The sequence below is a fragment of the Sitophilus oryzae genome, unplaced genomic scaffold (assembly GCF_002938485.1).
Source record: "Sitophilus oryzae breed Bouriz unplaced genomic scaffold, Soryzae_2.0 scaffold_41_pilon_pilon, whole genome shotgun sequence".
NCBI classification, from domain to species: domain Eukaryota; kingdom Metazoa; phylum Arthropoda; class Insecta; order Coleoptera; family Curculionidae; genus Sitophilus; species Sitophilus oryzae.
The window spans coordinates 4,379,516-4,400,651 of record NW_022146996.1 but is presented as its reverse complement, the minus strand read 5'-3'; the positions used below and the strand labels follow the sequence as shown (position 1 = coordinate 4,400,651).

At 34.9% G+C, this 21,136-nt stretch overlaps 1 protein-coding gene and 1 long non-coding RNA gene across 2 annotated transcripts in view; one reads left to right on the top strand and one right to left on the bottom strand.

Moving 5' to 3' along the window:
• The window catches only part of LOC115885808 (protein yippee-like 2), a 417,160-nt gene that overhangs the window by 101,296 nt on the left and 294,728 nt on the right, over positions 1 to 21,136 (top strand). The window lies entirely within an intron of this gene.
• Positions 7,921 to 10,011, bottom strand: LOC115885809. Its single transcript, XR_004050787.1, has 2 exons — positions 9,659 to 10,011; positions 7,921 to 8,057 (listed from the first exon to the last, which is right to left on the bottom strand). It is a non-coding gene; the product is annotated as an uncharacterized LOC115885809 (long non-coding RNA).

The window sequence follows — 21,136 nt, the reverse complement described above, 5'->3', positions numbered from 1 at the left end:
CTTTTTCTGTTTTTTATTTTTATTTTGAAAAAATAGCCATTTTTAATAATAAAAATGCGTTGGTAATGTGTGAATGGGAAAACTCAAAAAACACATCAGAAGAGTGAAACAAAAGTAACCAAAACACGCTTACGCTTGTTTTGGTGGCTTCTGTTTCGCTCTTGTTTAAACCAAAATATCAATGAAACAGATAAAAAGAAAAAAAAACCAGCCAAATCAACCCAAACCAGCCCGACCAAACCCTAACCAACCCATACAAAACCAACCAATACAAAACCAACCAATCAAAATCAACCAATACAAAACAACTGTAACGTTTTTAGTTCGTTACATGTCTTTTTTATATATGATATATATATGATGTCTCGTGTATCGTCATCGGATTCCGTATCATTCAGGCCTGATAATTTATTTGGCACGCTTGGCGTAATTTTTACGTCCCCTAGTCGCCAACCGTGTTATCGTTTGACACAACCCTGCTATCGCTCTGAGGAGGCGCTGTCAACATCGCTTCTGTCAATTCTCTCCGTGCTTAACCTCACTTTGTTTTGCCGCTCTGTTGTATCCCGGCTTTTAGAAATGGTGATTATTTAAATCTTGCTGTATAATTTGAATCAGCAGCTATTTCAAAGCAACAGATAAAGATGAGATATTATCCTTTTAGATTCGATATTATAACTGCATATTTTTAGGGTAGAGTTTTGGATGTCCCAACTTAACTTGTATTTGTATTTTGTTGGCACGTTGGCGTCCCTTTTCTTTTGTCCTCCAGAATGTTACATGGAAGAAAGGACAGTTTCTTTGTTTATTATTGAGCCCTCAGAAGTAATTCGAGGTAGGTTTATTTTATTTATTAGACCTTGTTTGGTTTTAAACAAGAGTTTCATATTTTTAGGGTCCAAGGTACGGACTATTTACAAGGTACGGGCATTATCCCAGGTCCTAGTAGTATCCAAGGTACAGATAGTGTTCCCCTGTACCGTTGTCTTATGGACGGACTGTGTCCAAGGTACGGGTAGTGTTCCCCTGTACCGTTTTCTTATGGACGTACATTATCTTATGGACGGACTGTATGCAAGGTTATGGTCCAAGTTATGGACATTACCCAAGGTCCTAGTAGTGTTTCAAGGAACAGGTAGTGTCCCCATATTGCTACAGTATGGATACAGCGTAAGCCCCATGCTGCTTCGCTCCCATTTCTAAGCCTAGTCAGTAGCTACGGCTGTAGTGATTCATGGTGTCCTCATTCTGGCCTCTTTTGTTGTTTTGGCCAACAGGATCGCCGACAGACAGTACAGAGATGCGAGCCCACCTCACGCTGTTACTGTTTGAAGCAAGATTACATAAAGAACAGCTAAGTGTAGATGTAAGTTCTAGTTTTACATTTAACATCTAAAACATTTTCAGTCTTAAACAATAACGTACATCTTAAGTAATATCGTACAGACTATGTTTAGTGGTTAGATTGTTAAGAACGTTCATGTCGATTTAATATTTAAAATATGATTTAGATCTTAGGTTTCATTACATTACGTCTTGTAATGGTATTACTTTTATAGATATTTAGTACAACTCTTAATACTACTTTTTTTGACATATAACCACTATATATTTATTAGAACTCTACAATGTCATGTACTAGCAAAGAACATCATGAATAAATATAGTCATTAGTTTTAAGTAATATACAACTGTGTTTTCTTTCTCTGTACATGCCTGGCGCCCAATATCTGTATTTTTTTGTTTATTGTTATTGATTAGTTGTCTCTCTAGTGAAATACCTTACCGACCACTGCTCTCCGATGAAAAGCTGCCGTTCGCAGTGGTAATGTTTTAAAAAAAACGCTACACCACCAATACAAAACCAACCAATACAAAACTAAACCAAACCGACCAACACCAAACCAACTCAACTCGAGCCAAACACAAACCAAAGAAATGAAAATACGCTTACAGCGTGTTTTCTTTGCCTTGGTGGCTTCCAGCTTACAGCGTATTTTCATTGCTAGAGCTATAACTATAGCAATTGTCTCGGTGGCGTGGTACTTTAGCCAATTTGATAAACTAAAGTAATCTATATAATTCGTATTAAAAAAAATTAAAACCTATGACGTCATCTTTTTCCTTAAACAAAAAGGATGCATGAAATTCATTGAAGCCGCAAAAGCTTAATAGGATGATAACTTAAGGTACGTTAACTTAAAATCGGCTTGACCAAAATTGTTCAAATTTGGCATGCGTATTAAGCGTAGGCAGGCCTTTATAAAACCTATTTACGACGTAACTGGAAAATTAATAAGGGAGCCAATATCTGGACAGTTCAAAATTTGCATATAATTTCCTATGTTTCCTGTGACGATACACCACCCGGTATACTCTTTATTAGATGTATCATTTTAACAAAAATATTAACGTGAAAATTAAATCAGATACTCCCGTACTAAGCGCAGTATATTTTTTTTCTTATAAATAACTTTCTTATCGTTGTCATTTTATACCCATGTTGTTTGTTTAGGGCTTTTGTTCAAGTCTAAATATTGGTGCCTGACTCTATGCCTATATCACCGCCGCGCCGTAGAAACGAACGATCGCATTGCGATCCGATTCAATTCTCACGATTCTTTTTTACGGCTCATCGTTCAAATCTTATGGATCCATGCTGGCCACGATTTAATTGAACGAACCGTATTGTAAGGAATGAATCAATTTTCACGACTCTTTTAACGAACGATCGCATTGTCTTCTTAAGGTGCCGTGCAGATTCCTGCGTAGGCGTTCATCTTTTTCTTCCTCATCAGATGGTTCTGTTAACTGCAGCGACTTGGAGTGCTTGGAAGTCCTGTACCTGTCCAATGACGAATATTTCTCAGCCAGGATAGCTTCCTTCGTCCTATACCCCTTTTGCCCCCCTGGAGAATCAGACGCTGAAAGTGATAGCGTTCTCCACGTAGTATGTGTCCCAAATAGGCTATTTTCCTCTTCTTAATGGTTTCGAAGAGTTCACGTTGTTCCAGACCAGCTCTTCTGAGAATGTCTTCATTCCTCACACGGTCGACCCAGGGCACTCTTAGCATTCGTCGTAGGGTCCACATTTCGAAGGCTTCAATTCGGTTTATTGTTGCTACCTTCAGTGTCCATGCTTCCACACCATATAACAAAACGGACCAGACATAGCACTTCACCATTCTGCTTGTCGAAGTTCAAGTTCCTATGTGTGAGAAATCTTCGCAGTCTCAGAAAAGTAGATCTTGCTTGTTCGATCCTGCATTTGATCTCCTGATCTGGATCCCACGTTTCGTTAACCATGCATCCCAAATATTTAAATTGTGTGACCTGCTTGATGACCTCTCCATTTAAGTAAATTCTGGTGTTCGGAATATCGTTTCTGCTAACAGCCATAAATTTAGTTTTTGTAGTATTTATGTTTAACCCAGTCTTTGACTTTCACTGTTAACCTTATTTAGAAGGATTTGGAGATCATTTGCATTGTCTGCCAATATCACTGTGTCATCCGCATATCGGATATTATTAATTGGAATGCCATTTATTTTCAAACCAATGGGACTATCGGAGATTGACTCAGTGAATGTTCTTTCCACATATAAATTGAACAACATTGGAGACAGAATACACCCTTGCCTTACCCCTTTTATTTTCAAAATCTTCTGTTACTCCCACGCTATGTATACGAATTTCAGCTTTTTGGTTACAATATAAATTACTGATGAGCCTTATATCTTTTCCATCAAGTCCAAAGTCTCTGAGGTATGATATAAGGAGGTTATGTTTAACGTTATCGAACGCCTTTTTATAGTCTATAAAGCACATGAAGACATCTTTTCTCTGATCTTGGCAATTCTGTACTAAAGTTTGAAGACTGAATATGGCTTCTCTAGTACCAAAGCCGTTCTTAAACCCAAATTGACTTTCTCCACTTAGTTCCTCACATTTTTTGTAGAGTCTTGTATGCAGTACCCGTAAAAAGAGCTTAAGAAAGTGCCTCATTAGACTAATAAGACGATACTCTTTACACGAAGTTGCGTTACTTGACTTGGGCAGCGTGATAAACGTAGAACGAAGCCAGTCTTCAGAGATGTGACCGGTGTCAGAGATGTTATTGAAAAGCTGTACTATAGTTTTTAAGTTTTGTTCATTAATTAAGTGGAACGTTTCCGAATACATATCATCAGGCCCTGGAGTTTTGTCGTTTTTGGTTTGGTTTGGTTTGGATTAGATTTATATTCGTTGTGATTATTCTGGTTTTCATTTGTGTTCTTGAAAGCTTGCTTAATGCCCAGCCAATGTTTCTCAATGTCATTTGTACTGACAATACTTTCCAATTCTCTATTTATATGGTTTTCATACATTGATCTTGTCTGCTGGTCTCTGAGTAGTATTGGATCCAAGTTCTTTCTCAAGCTTTTTCGTTTAGGTTTGGCAAAACGTAATAGGATGTTGGCACGTAATGGATTATGGTCCGATTCTATATCATGGCATTGTAGTTACTTTTGTGATCAGGTTTTTAAATCTATTATTAATTAGTATATAATCTATTTGATTACGAACAATACGGTAATCATTGTCTTGTGGAGACTTCCAGGTATAAAGTCGTCTAGATGGGAGTTTGTACCATGTATTTGTGATTGTAAGATTATTTTCTTCACAGTATTGTATCAATTTCTCACCTCTGTCATTCCTTTCACCTAAATCATAATTTCCGACCACAGATCCCAACCTGCCTTTACCGACTTTGGCATTAAAATCTCCCAAAACCAAATTTATTTCATTACTTTTTGTGAGTCTTTGGACCTGATCAAGTTGTCTGTAAAAGTCTTCAATCTCGTCCTCTGCCTTTTCTGCTGTTGGAGCATAGACCTGGATGATATTGATATTAATAGGCCTACCCAGTAACTGAATTAGAATTACCCTTTCTGAGAGAGGAATAAAGTTCTTCACTGACTTTTGTAAATTCTCATCCATTAAAATACCAACCCCTCGCTGATGATTTTGATCAATACTGTCATTGCCGGAATAGTAAAAGACTTTACCCTTCCATTTAATCAGTCCAGTGCCAGGCCAATGGACTTCACTGACTCCAAGGATATTTACCTCCATTCTGTTCATTGCCTGTATTAAATTGTCAAATTTTCCAGCTGCAAATAATGTTTTCACATTCCAAGTCGCAATTTTTGTTATCTCATCTAGTTGGAACCGGGGGATTCTTCGCACCTCTTGACCACTTAAGGTCTTCCCGGGACTAGAGGCCATTTGTTTTTGAGCTTCCAACATAATAAGAAATACTAAGATGAATATCCTGGGGATATCTATGAAGATCTTTAATGCGGTGGTTTCCCGTTGCCTTCCGCATTTCCCTGCCGTTGACCACCTGCTGGTTCTGTCGCCTTTGGGGATGATTTCTCATCCCGAGGACAAGAAAGTGCCCTCACTCTTGTTAGTTCTTCCACCCGAAGCTGTTGACTTACAAGAGAGAACTGCTTATACCGGCAGTCATTCGGTCGACAGAGCCTCGTTAGTTTTCTAGCAGGGTGCACCACGTGCAGGTGAGGTTGTCGGTTGGGTTAACATAGTAGGTATATGTTATCACCCCGATCGCATTGTTACCCGATTCAATTCTCACGACTCTTTTTTACGGCTCATCGTTTAAATGTGATGGATCCGTGCTGGCTACGATTCAGTTGAACCCTTGTTTATATATTAATAGTTAGTCAATGAGCCTGTATAAGTCGATGCTGCCAACTGGTGCCTGCGAGACTATTGAATTTGGCAAAGAAGTAGGGACTAGGAATTCTTCGAATTTAATTCTCGGTAAAGAATAAAAATATCTTATCTGATTCGAACCGAATTTATACCTCAAAGCGTTATTTACATTTTTTATTTATGTACATGGATTTATATTTATTTTGATTTTCATAGCCACTTGTTGGATACTAAAGTATTATATAAGGTATATAAATATTTTATTTTTAGATGGATAATTAAAGAATATAATATGAAACTATACCTACCTACGTCTGTAACTTTGTAAAAAGTGTGGCGGATTTAACATAATGTTTTTTTTTAAATGTAACATCCTATTTTATTTTAGATTCTGCGTAAAATTCTATTTACGTATATTTCTTGTATAATGGTAACTAGTTTTATAATATTTCAATTTGTTGATGAAGAAAAAATATTAGATATTTATATGTAGATATTTAAGGTAGAGCTACAGGGTGTTCAATATATATTTTTGAAATTCGACTACGTATTTAAAATAGAAAAATATCTGCAGATTCTTTCAATGACGCAGCCTATACTGAGTGTTTTTTCAAAAGCGGTTCACCTCTATAACTTTTTTATTTTTCGGGGTTTACCAAATTCGGAATGTTAGTAGGTATATGACATAAATCGAGATTGATTCGTATTCCGTTAGTTTCGGTCACTTCCTGTTTCACCGGAAATGTATACGAGTACAACATTTGATTTTTAAATGGTACCCTCGGTATTTTTTATACTTTATTTGATAGAAAATGACATTCTGAATAGAATGACATATATCATATGTCAACTTTTGACATTTTCAATTAAAAAAAATAGCATTTTAAAATTCAATCTAGTGTCATGGCTGTGTTAAAACCATTAATTTTTAATCAAGGAGCTTCGGAAAAATTGATTTGATCGTCTAATATTTTTTGTCTTTTCCTTTTTGGTACCTGGTAAATAGGTAATTTGGTACCACACACTTCGTATATCGAGTCAAACTGTCGTTACCTTTACAACCGGTTACATGTTGTTTTTTATCATGGCACTCTAGATTGTAATTTAAAATACAATTTTTTTGAGTAAATATGTCAAAAGTTGACATTAAATCATTCTATTCACAATGCCATATTCTGTCAAATAAAGTAAAAAAATACCGACGGTACCATTTAAAAACCAAGTTGTAGTCATTTCAGGTGAAACAAGAAATAACCGAAACTAATTGAATACGTCAATCAAGCCACGTTTGAAAAACACCCGGTATATTATAATTTCTTCTGATAGATTTTACAAAATTCTTCAATTTCTATTAATAATGTCATATAACTATATAAATTACTTTAATGCTTAATAATAAATAATTTTTGTTTTGTCATGGCAAAACTTGTTATAGTGTAAATGAAGTAAAAGAAGGATAAAAGTTAAAAATTCAGAACAGATTGCAAGCTGTATAGAGTATAGATGTACTTAATATACTTTCTTAACAAATGTTGAAAGGTTTTGTAAAAGCACTAGAAAAAATAATAATATATAGGATCAGCCAAAAAAATCTGTTTGAACACAGTGTAGCATCTAACTCCAAGTATTTTTACATATATCTTTTTCTTCACCTCTGTAAAACACTCCTACCAAATTTGGGTAGCCCAACTTCGGAAACAACTGACAATTATGTAACATAGGAATAATTTTTTTTGCAAATACTAACGTTATTTATAAAAAAAAAGTTATAGAATTTTAGGCAGAATCGAAAATAAAATAAAAGTTATAAATAAGAGTTTTGCATTAAAAAACATGTTACATTATATCCGCCACATTTTTTGAAGCACCCATTATACTCAAAAATAATATTTGAACTGTGTCTCTTAAGATTCTCTATACCCTTTTTTTTGAATTCCCAAAACAAACGAGATAAGTAACTTTATTTATTTCCTGATATCTCATTTTATAATATTTCGGAAGAATCAATCAGGTATCTTATTTTTATAATTATTAGAAATAAATCGGATTTAAAGGATAAGGGATATGTAAGTGTATACCATACGATAAAAAAAAAAACGGCGTCAGAGTGTGGCTTGGAAATGAATATCGATGTCATATATTTGTACGTAAACAAATAGACGCCGTTTTTTTCGCTCATACCGTATAAGAAAACAAATTTAATAAAACAAACGCATTTATTAATATATGTATATAGATTTACATGGTATGAAAAATTCGCATTATAATCTCTGAAGGTCCTACCATGGTCCCACCAATGGTTGGTTAAAGTGGCGAGTACGACCACTTAGCAGTCACACCTATAATAATTTAATAAAATATGAATATAATAAACAAACTTATTTCTTTTAGATTTTTTAAAAGCGAGTTATATGTGTTAAGTGATTTTTGATTATTTTAGACTAAATTCTTTAGACATATGATTATTTTAGACCAAATTGTCTGCCCACTCAAACGTCTTTCAAAATTATAATGTAGGAAATTCTTAATATGTTTTAATTGGGAATACTTTTAGAAAGTTTCATTTTCACCAAACAAAACTACGTATGTATAATAAATTGCAGTATAATCAACTATAATGCATGATATATACTGGTGGCGTCAAAACTAGATGTTGGGTTTTTCTCGATTATTTCAAAGAGAACTCCACATTTTATGACATAAACGTAGTTTTTCCAACTTTGTTTTGAAAAATAATTTTAAATCCAAATAATCGATATTTATACAGTAATGTCCTCTTTTGAATACATAATTATTTTCAGCTGCAGCGATAAAATAAATAATATTTACTGATACGCTAAGTAAAAAAATAATTAGGAAATTATTTTAGACATCTAATTCTTAATTTTTGTCGCTGATAAATATGTAGATACATCACTTTTAACGACAAACCTACTAATAAAAATTGCGAAAAACAAATCATGTTTATTCTCAAAGAGACAATTATTGAGAACAATCCAATAACTATTAATCTGGGATATAGATCTTAACAAAACAAAAGTTGGATAAAAGATTTGTTGATTTATGATATAAAATACAGTGTTCCATTTGAAATAGCAAAGAAAAATATAATATATAGTTTTGACTCATCCTGTATATAATACAAAAAAAATAATATAAAGAAAATTTAATCATATAAATAATTTAGGAATTTAGCATATTTTTATATAATTATATGAAGAGAACATTACCTTAAATTAGTTCCAGTAAAAAACTTCCATATTACTTATTTTTAACTTAGAAAGGGCTTTAAATATATATTTTATTATATAAACAAAAAAATTTAATCCAAAAATGGTCAAAATGAACTCTATACGATTACGACATTATAGTATTTTCTGGAATGACAATTTTTTGACAAATTCACCAAGAAAAAATAAAAAATATAGCTTTTCTTTTGACAAACTATACAACTCTAAAGTAAATATGTATTTAAATCTACGAATCATCCTGTATATCTATAAAAATACCTCCCTGTCAAATTTACGCTACTTTTGCATGCAAGCATACCTATTTTACAAAAATATGATTTGAGTGAAAATATAAAATAGGAAATCTGATATGAAGCTTTATCTAAACACAGGGTTGAGTGTAGATAAACAATATTTTACGTTATTAATTAAGAAAAATTATAAAATACACAATATATCTGACAGTTCCAAAAAAGCAAAGTAAGAAATGAAACATAATTTATAGCATAAAATCAGTATTTTTTAAATTTTTAAGTCAACTGGCCATTATCGTTTAATCTATCTATCAATCTATCAAATTTAATGTTTATTATTAAACTTATCTCAACTCTCTATGAGGTAAAACTCTAAGATAAAAACTCTAAAAACCAAGAGTGATTTAAAACAAATTTATATGAATTTAGAAATAAATATGAACAGTATTTACTCACCTGTAATACAGATGCTTTTTGTTTAATTAAATATATTTCAAAATATTATCCAGCAGGTACAAAATACACATTACACATCACGTAAACACAACACATAAAACTCATAAAATAATAGTTTGTAATCCAAATATTCAAAAATACTGTTTCGTTTCTTCGTGGGGGACGAAAAAATTGATTTTTTTAATTATTTAGATATGCATTAAGGTATATTTCAACTCAACAGCTTATAAATAATTATTTTTTAAGACATAACCTAAACGAAACGAAATCAGAAGTCGAGAAAGATAAACAAAACTGCCGAATTTAGAAACGAATATGACTTTTTTTCCTTTTTTCTTGTCACAGTTGAAACAAACAAGGAAAGCTATTTTCGTAAAACATGCGTGAAACGTGCTAATAAGTAGCCCAATAGATGTGACCTCGCGCCCTTCCATTTTTGAACGATGGGCGGGTTTAACGGATTCCCCTCAAAGAAAATCGTAGGGGAATACAAAAATGCAGAGCGGGCAAGGCGCCATCTACAAGACAGGATTTTACTAAGCCCTCATTGTATATCTATTTATACATAATCAAGGGTTGAACGAACCGTATTCTAAGCAGTGAATCGAATTTCACGATTTTTTAATACCTACTCGTTCAAATGAACGACTCCTTTAATCTTTGCCCACCTCTAATCCTTAATATGTATATTAATTTTATATTTTCGATTAAGGATTAAATCAAATATGAAAGAAGTAATTTTCCACATACATATTTGCAGGTTAACATTTTCTTATAGTAAAATTCTACTTCCCCTATTAGATCATGACTAAGTATTGGTTTTAACATTCTGTAAGGTATATTTGTACACTAATAATATTATTGTAAACCTATTTTTAAAAATTTCCATTTACATTATGCTAAAAAAAGTAATTTTAGATGGTTTATTCATCACTGATACTGTCAAAATACTTTACTTTAGTTGATGAGTGGTACCTCGTGAGACTCTCTAAAGAAAATTTTAAGTTGGCGAACTTTAATCTCGCCGCATGATATATTAAAATTTACGCTTCGCGACTAGTTGACATAGAAAGTTCCTAGACGAACATGTTTGCCATGCTGGAAAGTTCATGAAAAGTTGCCGTAAGGTTTATAATATGTATAAAAGCGTCTGGAATATGACTATGTAAAAAACGTGGTTTGTATTTTGAGTTTACAAGTAGATAACTTAAATTTTCGTTAAAAATGTTATTTGAAAACGACGGTTTAAATATAATTTTTTTATTTTATTTATTTTTTATTTTATATAGTATACACCAATCAATAGCAAGGGCCAATTACTGAATGGATCGTACTGCATCAATTACAAATTACAAATGAACAATAATGATAATCCGATAACAAATGAATAATCCGTGTTGCTACTTCTAGCCGTTATGCAAGCTTCTATCCGCGCTAGTAAGCTTTTTATTAAATGGTCAACGTTGTCTTGGAGCATGTTTTCCACTCTCTCCTACTATACAACCGTCGAGCACAAAGCCTTTTTCTTATTGTTTCAACTGAAATGTTCACACCTGTAGTTGCCGGAAGTTCTCTTTGTAGCTCTGGTTGAGAAACATTGGAATTACTTCTAGCAATTTGGCACACAAAGCGGTCTTGTGTGAGGCAATCTCTATACATGATATAAACATCCCTATATAGGAAACTGTCCGCACCTTGGACATCCGTCCATAGGAATTGCTACCCGTACATGGGACATCCATCCATAGGACCCTAACAACACGAAACTCTTGTGTGCAGAAATGCAGTTGTGGACTGTATTAATTTTAAATTTTAGTTTGGCTGGTCTTATTTTATCAATGTAAATTACGTTAATACCTGCTCCTACCTTTAGTGGTCGTCTCAGACAGCTTCAGATTCCCTCTTCTCGATCTTGATCTTCTCAGCGCTAATTTTCACACATACACTAACATGAATCGTCTTTGAAGGGATTTAACTTTTAAGTTCAGACTTTCGGCGCGTACCGGTTAGCTGACCAATTTCGTCGTACGACGGTTTGTAATAGACTGTGTGCTACACTTCCTAGTGTTCGGGCATGCGTACACTAATGTTGCAGGAAGCAGGTATAAGTGCGGCAATTTTAAATTTAAAGAGATTAAAATAATTAATCTTAATCTAAGAAACCACATAAAAAGAAAATAATTTTATATAAAATATTAAGTTTCCTTAACATCTTGTATAAAACCAAACAAGGTCTAATAAACAAAATAATCCCATCTCGAAATACTTCCAAGCGCTTAATAATAAACAAATTCATCTGTCCTTTCTTCTATTCAACATTCTGGAGGATAAAACGAAACCAATGTGTCAGCAAACACCAAATACAAGCTGAGTTAGGCCAATCCAAAACTCTATCCTAAAAATACGCAGTAAAAATAGCAAATCAAAAAAAAGATAATATCTCATCTTTACCTGTTGCTTTGAAATGACAGCCGATTCAAATTAAGCAGCAAGATTTAAATTACCATTTCTAAAAGCCGGGTTGCTGATGGTGACAGAGCGGCAAACCAAAAGTGAGGTTATATCGCGGAGAGCGAAACCTTGAAACGATGTTAACAGCGCCTCCACTGAAGAGCATGGTTGTCGACTTGGGAACGTTAAAACTACACCAAGCGTTCCAAATAAATTATCAGACCTGAACTATACGGAATCCGGTGATGATACGCCAGACATCATATATAAAAGACATGTAACGAACTAAAAACGAAGCCTTTTTTAGGTTGAAAGGCACCTTTTTATCTTTGAAAATATCGCACATATTTCCAAATGCTACCCATACCTACAACCAACAGAAAAAATACCACTCGGCAAAAGCGTGAGACAAGGAAATACCATCTCTCCCAAGTTATTTACACTGGCACTGGGAAATGTCTTTAAAAATTAGAATGGGAAAATAGAAGTCTAAACATCGATGAGGTACACCTTAGCCATCTTATGTTCGCAGACGATATTGTCTTGCTGAGCACCGACAATCAAGAAATGAACACCATGCTCAAGAAGCTAAATGGCCAATCCCAGAAAATTGGCCTTAAAATGAACTTGAAGAATACCAAGATAATGAGCAACAATAGCAATAACATTACCGTAGACAACGTAGTTATTGAAAACGTAGACCATTATATATTATATTTAGGTCATAAAATCAAGCTGGGTAAAGAGAACCAAAACACTGAGATCAAACGCAGTGTCCATTTGGCATGGGTAGCATTTGTAAATATGAGCGATATTTTCAAAGATAAAAAAGTTCCTATCAACCTAAAAACAGGCTTACTACAGCTGCATTCTACCTGTGCTTACCTGGGCTTAGAGACTATGGCAATTACCCGAAAACAGCAAAACAACTACGATTTGCAAAAAGAGCTATGAAGAGAATCATGTTAGGAGTTATCATGAGAGAAAAAATGAAGAACACCCACATACGTCAAAAAAAAAGTAACAAATGTTGTTAAAAGAGTAGCAAGTCTAAAGTGGCAATGGATCGCAGGCAAGATCCAGACCGATGCAGGGCCCCAAAAGGTTATACTATGGAGACGGGGGTTCCTAAAGGAACAACAAAAAGTGTAGGCCGACCAAAAAAAGAGATGGGTCGATGACATCAGAATAGTGGCAGGAAGATAATGGATGATATTTGATAGATGAGATGAGATAGTTATGTGTAAGTCAGAAAATAGGGTGACAATAATATTAGGTTGATAATATAAAAAAAATATTATCAATTTTAATTTTTTTTGCCTTTTGATCATTAAAAATTTAAATCTCATTCCATTTCAATAACCAAAAAAATACCATTGTGTTTATTTTGGGAACTAATTATTTTTTTTATTGCTATGTGGATTATTTTTCATTAAAAGCCTCTGGTAAGGACTGAGTTTAATACATTAACACAGAATGTTCATATGCCTCAAAAATTATGAAAAATAATAGATGATTCCATATAAGTTTGGTTGTGTGTATAAACTATATCTTCTTATTAACGGTAGGCACTGATAGGTGTAATGCTATTAGGATATTTTAAAGAGAAGACAAATATGTTAATTCTGATTATTTAATTTTTTGAAATAGCATTGTGTTTACTTTTCTAAAGCATAAAACATCTTTTTGTATAAGGAATAATTTTTGTATCATTATTGAAAACTATAGTTACCATTGTAAAATAGTTTACTCTTTGGATTTTACTTAATTTTTGTATCGCCTCTTTTTATTTAATTTTATTATAACAGAAAAGTAACGTCTAGGTCTGCACACAACTTTTTACTGAATGTTTTCTTATCGGATTTGCTTTGGGTCTCTGTGTTTACTCTATGTTCTAATAGGATTAGCGAGCCAAACTGCGCTGTAACTTTAGTATTAAAAATATTAGCGCTTTCCACTGTTTATTTTGATTTCACCACCGGCATTAAATCGATATTTAATCGTATTTATTTTATTTCCTTTTAGCCCCAATAATTTATTTTCTATTTATTTATGTAATTTTGAGCATCTTAATACGAGAATTTTGGCTTCGTCATTAAAGAAATACTACACTAAAAAATGCAGATTATTTTTTTTTCAAGAGCAAAAACGAAATAAAATTTACAATAAAAATAATCTAGAAACTATATTAAAATTATTATTTAATATAGGGAGCTTCATTCCAATAAAATAAAACTCTACTGTACGAGATTTATTGCAATATTTACATACACGTCTGTGCAACTTCTATTTCAAACAACATGAGATCTCGTTTTAATAAAATATGCTGCAGGTTATCCTTTTTTTAAAAAAGAATCTTCACTAAGCAAACCGTTGTTCAGACTAAATCAAGCCAATGTAGACAGACTTTTATTGAGAGATATTTTTCCTTTAAAAGAAAAATCCTGGAAAATGAAATACGGAAAACTAAAAAATGCAGGTTCAACAAGCCGTGTCTAAATATTTCTCTATTTATGTCTAGAGGATAGATAATACTATTTGACTTCTACGAAATTGTCAGTCTATGATTTTTTATTTATGTTATATTTATTAGTAAATAAGCTATTGTTTTCTGTTCCAAAAAAAAATTCTAGAAATGACAATCCCTCTAGAAAAAGTGTGTATATTTATGTTTCTATAAGATAAAACTGCTATGTCGAATTTTCATTGTCTTTATTTTCTGACTTATACATAACTGCGCTATTTTGGATATTTCTTTTTCTTCTTCATCTTCTTTCTCAGCCTAGTTCCATCCAGTGTTGGATATAGGCCTCTTTTAAGTTTTTCCATGCTTCGCGATCTCTAGCTAATCTCATCCATTGTCTTCCTGCTACTGTTCTGATGTCATCGACCCCACTATCTTTTTTTTGGTCGACCCACACTTCTTGTTGTTCCGCTAGGTCTCCATAGTATGACTTTTTGGGGCCATCGGTCTGGACCTTGCCTTGTCACATGCCCGATCCATTGCCTCTTCTAGTTTTGCCACTCTTTTAACAACATCTATTACTTTGTTTTTTCACGTATGTGGGTGTTCCTCATTTTTTCTCTCATGATGACTCCTAACATTATTCTCTCCATGGCTCTTTGTGCAACTCGTAGTTGTTCTGCTATTTTTCGGGTAATTGCCATAGTCTCTAAGCCATACGTAAGCACAGGTAGGATGCAGCTGTCGAAAGCCTTTTTTTAGGTTGTAGAGGGGTTTGAAAGTTGGGTCCATTGTTGTCTACTGTTGGTTATGCTATACTTTCCTAATATTATGATCCCATCTCAGGCTCGGTTTTCTTCTAGGTCTCTTAATAATTCTTCGTGGGTACCAAATTTCTGTGATTCATATGTTGTCCGTCCTTTTTGCCAGGTGTTCTGCCCTTTGCCACTTTTGATTTGATTCTGTGGATGACCTAGGTCTATTACCTGGGTCTTTTGTCGTATCCACCCTACTCTTTTACGATCCCTCTTGATTATTCCCAGCATATTTCGTTCAATTAGGCGTTGTGCGACCTGCAGTTTACTTATAATGTCCCTTTAAAGTGTCCAGGCTTCGCGTGACTGGTAGTACTGTAATGGTCATTACCTGGTACTACACATTGGTGGTTTCTTCTTTAAATAAAGCAGCATTCTCGATTTGAATATGATTGAGTTTGTTCTGTAAGTACTCTATGGTAACTTAATTTCTTCTGTTGATTTCTGGTAATAAAGATCCCGAACTGTGTATTAGCTGTCCCAAGTATACCGGGTGCGTCTCAAAAGTGGCTCACCCCTATAACTTTTTTATTTTTTTAGATAAAAAATTGAAATTTGGTATATTAGTATATGACATAAATTAGGATTGATTCACGTATTCGATTTTTTTCGGTCACTTCCTGTTTCAGCGGAAATGAGTACAACTTTTGATTTTTAAATGTTGATTTTAATTTTTTAATCCTTTGGTGGTCGAGTCCAGTTGACGGAATTCCAGTTGAGGTCTTTTTTCAGTTTATTATTTAAGGGAATTATACAAAATACCATGTGAATGTAATGTAATACATTTTACATTGGTGAAACACCGAGACCGTTAAATGTTCGAATTAAAGAACACAAAGATTATTTAAAAAAGAGCGATTTTTACAAGATTTGTCAGCATTCATGGGACAAATGACACAGGATAAAATTTAACAACGCAAGAATTATGATGAACAAACCGATAGCCTCTAGACGAAAAATGAAAGCGTTTTTTTTTTTAATCGAATCTAATATAAATAAATGTATTGCTCTTGTACATCTGTCGAGGTCAGTAATGTATGGCTATGGCTTCTTTGATTTTAATAACCATATCATAAGTAATAATTCGCAGTAAAACACATATAAAAAATAATCATATACAGAAAGTTTGAGGCTTTTTAGGTTTACCTCATTAAGTAATTGTGAATTATGAAGTTTGACTTCATATGATGTTATTTTAACAGACTGTGAACAGTTTGTAACAGATGTATCTGCTAAAAAACTAAAGTGTTTTTGAATAGTTGTGTTTCGATATTTTAAGTAGTAATTTCTTTGTTCTTTGTGTTTTTTTGCTTCCGACGATGGGGATATAACTTCTAAAACATTAAGCATTTTTTAGTCCGTTAGGCAAATTTATTTTATTAGTAAAATACCGCTCAGAAATCGGTCTCGCAGCGGTGTTTACAAAAAATACCTTATTTAAAAGTAAACAAATTATTTTGTAGATTTTCTTCGACTGGAAAAAAGTCCAGAAGTGTTTCTTGAGGATACCATTTTGTATTTTCTATCTTTCGACTCTCCATATACAAAGTTTCCTTTAGAACAACGTCCGATACTTAACGTTTTTCCGTATCTTAATCGGCTTTGACTTTAAAGTTTTATGGCACGTGCACGACTTCATCTGCGGAAGCAAAAAGGACGATGAAACTTCGACGTCACTCAATATCTAGGTTTTATTAAAGTCGTGTCCGTATACAGAGTCGCTTAAGTGCTTAAGTTTAAAGATTAAATAACCCATTTATACCTGTTTTTACTTTTATGACACGTATATAATCAAAAATAAAAGAATTTCGGACTTCCATTGTCTTTATTTTCTTCGAATGGAGTCCTCAGAGGGACAAACGGTCATTTTAATACAAATTTTGTGAAAATAAATCATATTATTTATTAATTTTTAATTTATTACTTTTTCAACATTCCAATCTACACTTTTTTAAACATGTGTTTCAAATCCTTCAATTTAGTAGCTGTTAATAAGAAGTTTCACTTCAAATATTGGCACACAGTGCACACACAACTTTTTCTTATATCGGTTTCTGATTTGGATTAATAATGGCTAAACTATAATAATAATAAAGTTTTTTTTATATAACTATTAATTGTAACATTGAAATTGAATTGTGTTCTTCGAAAATAATAATACTGTTGCGAGCCGGTGTGGACTCGACCTAACCTCACAATATGGCCCGCCCTCGGATGACCTTAACATCGCATAGACACCGCAATGATTCATTCGTTCGAGAAGAATCGAGACCCACTAGAATGGACGCGTACATACGAGAACATTCGAAAACCTTCTCTATGCGCCTAACGATCTTTGGACTATTCTAGATTTCTTTTACCTGTCGGTATAAAAGCCGGCGGCAGTGGCCTAGAGAGGGCAGTTATAAATATACAGTTGACGCGCTAAAATTCAAAATAAATTCTTAGTTATAAATCGTTTGTAAATAGTTCTATAAGTCGTTTATCGTTATTAGTTTTGTTAATTAGTGTTAAATAAATAGTGTTTAAATAAATTGTGACTTTCTATCCACTCGGAACCGACGAAAAACGTAACAATTGGTGTCAGGTGTGGCGTGTGTGATAGACTAGAAAAATAAAAAGACTAACAATGGCTCCGAAGAAATTGTTGAAAGACTTGAAAGTGTCCGAACTGAAATCCATATTGGAAGAGAGAGAGTGCGAGACAGATGGAAAGAAAAGCATTTTGCAAACTAGACTGAGAGACGTTTTGAGGGAGGAAGGCGAGGATCCGGACACATTTTGCTTTGAGTTCGAAGGTGACCTTGACTCGTGCCTACAAAAATTAGAAGCTAAAATGACGGAAAACTCTCAAAAATTAGAAGACAGTTTGAATGATAAAATGACAGAGAATTCTCAAAAATTAGACGACAACTTGAACAATTTGAATAGTAAAATAATTGACTTGGAAGTTAATTTAGAAGAGAAAATCAGTGATAAAATTAATATTTTGGAAGATAAGATCGCAGAAAATTCTAAAAACATACAGGCCAGCTTTAATAATAAAATACTTAATTTAGAAGGAAAGATAACAGAAAATTCCAGGGAATTAGAAGAAAAGATGATAGAGAATTCTACGGAGCTACAAGACAAAATAACACAAATTGAGGACGATGTAAATAAAAAAATCGAAATTTTAAAACAAGAAATAGAAAAGGCCAATTCACCAAAATGTCAAGAAACATCGGAGGCACCGAAACTAGTCGAAAATAAGTATATCTCAAAGTCAGTTATTAAGCCTCCACAGTTTGACGGAAAAACCGCTTGGGCCAATTATTTTTGCCAGTTTGAGGCCGCTGCGAGAGCGAACGGATGGACAATCGCTGAAAAGGCTACCGCTTTGACTGTCGCACTGCGAGGAGATGCGACTGATATCCTGCAGACATTGTCACCATCGGAACAGGGAGATTATCAGCAATTGGTACGACATTTAGAAATGAGGTACGGCCAAGCTCATTTGGAACATGTCTATCATTCCCAGCTAAAAATCGCATTCAAAAAGTCAAATGAGTCTCTGCAGGAGTTTGAAGCCGACGTAGCCCGCCTCGTTCGCCTTGCGTACCCTGCTACGCCAGAGAATGTTATGGAGCGGCTGGCAGTACAGGCATTCTCCGACGGCTTACGTGATAACGAGACAAGACAAGCACTTCTCCTGGCCCATCCAACGCACTTGGTGGATGCTTTAGCACGTGCCCTAGAATTTGAGGCCGCGAAACAAAGTTCTCGGTCTCTAGTGAGAGTACGGGCGGTCAACCAATGTTCCGACGAATCCGTGGAAAGCATTGTGCGGAAAGTCATGGAGGAGTACATGGGCAAGAAAGGACCGACTTGTTGCTGGAATTGCGGCCAGGCAGGACACGTAAGAAGTCACTGTAAAGAAAAGACGTGGACCCGGTTTCGCCAAGTGTCGAATCAAAGGGACACATATCGAGCAGTACCCAACAGGTTCCAACCAAAACTGCTCAAGTCGCATCGCTACAACACAAGTTCAACAGCATTTTTTGTGGATGGTTTCGTGGATGGAGAGTTACGAACCATGCTTTTGGATACGGGTGCAACCAAAACGATCATCAGGCGGATATCCTTAAAACATCAAAAAGGATTAAAACAACACAATGGCGACTACGTACAGCTACAGGAAGCTCCGCTCTCATCCATGGAGAGGTAGATCTTAATTTTGTTATCGGAAGCACCTGTTTTAATCATCGAGTGTTAGTAGCAGACATCGAAGATGAACTTATTCTCGGAATGGACATCATGACCACTAGAGGTTTTGAGCTAAACCTCAAACAAGGAATTTTGAAAATAAATGAAGAAGAAGTGGTTCTGCATCGAAAATGTGAGGAGACGCTTCGCGTGGTGGTAGCAGAAGATGTTTCGATCCCTGAGCGCTGTGAGATATTTTTGGATGGTTGCCTAGAAGGTAAAATGAATAATGGGAGTATTATTCTGTTGGAGCCAAGGAACCATGACAGCGAAATAGGACGAGGGATCGCTGTTGGAAAAGCCCTGCTACGAGCGAAGAAAACTGTACCGGTGAGAGTAATGAACACGAATTATTATTCTGTATCCTTGAAGAAGGGAACCCTCTTAGGGTACTGTTGTTCGGTCTCCTCAGTCGTTCGAAGCGTGGAAGCCTCCAAAGTTTCGACTTCAAAAATTCCGGACAAAATGGTGAAGGAGTTAGTAAACGTTAAAGGATTATCTCCCGAAAATAGAAGAAAATTGAGAAACCTGATAATCAAGTATCAAGATGTGTTTGATAAAGGAGAAGCAGGACAGAGAGGTCGTACCAATTTAGTACAACACAAAATTGATACCGGAGATGCACGACCAATCAAACAAAATCCGAGAAGACTTCCGCTCGCCAAACGTGAAGAAGCTGATAAAATCCTTCGAGAAATGAAAGAAGAGGGTGTCATCGAACCATCTAACAGCCCGTGGACATCGCCGGTAGTACTAGTAAAGAAGAAAGACGGTACCACCAGGTTCTGTGTTGATTATCGGCAGCTCAATAATGTTACCAAGAAGGATAGTTATCCCCTGCCGAGGATAGACGATACTCTAGACACGCTGGCGGGGTCAACGATATTCTCTACGTTAGATCTGAAGAGTGGATATTGGCAAGTCGACATGGCGCCGAAAGACAGAGAGAAGACAGCGTTCTCGGTGGGCTCCGGACTGTGGCAATTTACCGTCATGCCTTTTGGATTGTGCAACGCGCCAGCTACCTTTGAGAGACTAATGGAGTCTGTGTTAAAGGGACTATCCTGGACTACCTGTTTAGTGTACCTGGATGAGATCATAGTGGTTGGGAAATCCTTTGACCATCATTTGAAGAATTTGGAAGAAGTTTTCAAGCGACTAGGGAGTTCTGGTTTGAAACTTAGCCCCAAGAAATGTCATCTGTGTCAAGAAAAGGTACACTACTTGGGCCATGTAGTCTCCTCCCAAGGAGTTGCGGTAGATCCACAGAAGACCAAGACAGTGGAAGAGTGGCCGATACCTAAAGATAAACATGAACTACGAAGCTTTTTGGGACTATGCACATACTATCGACGCTATGTACAGGGTTTCGCCACCATCGCAAAACCATTGACCAGACTTACCGAAGGCGAGAGGCGTTTCTCTTGGGACTCAGATTCTGACGAGGCATTCCGAAAATTGAAGAAGGCCCTGACTAGTGCGCCCATACTTAGCTACCCTCTT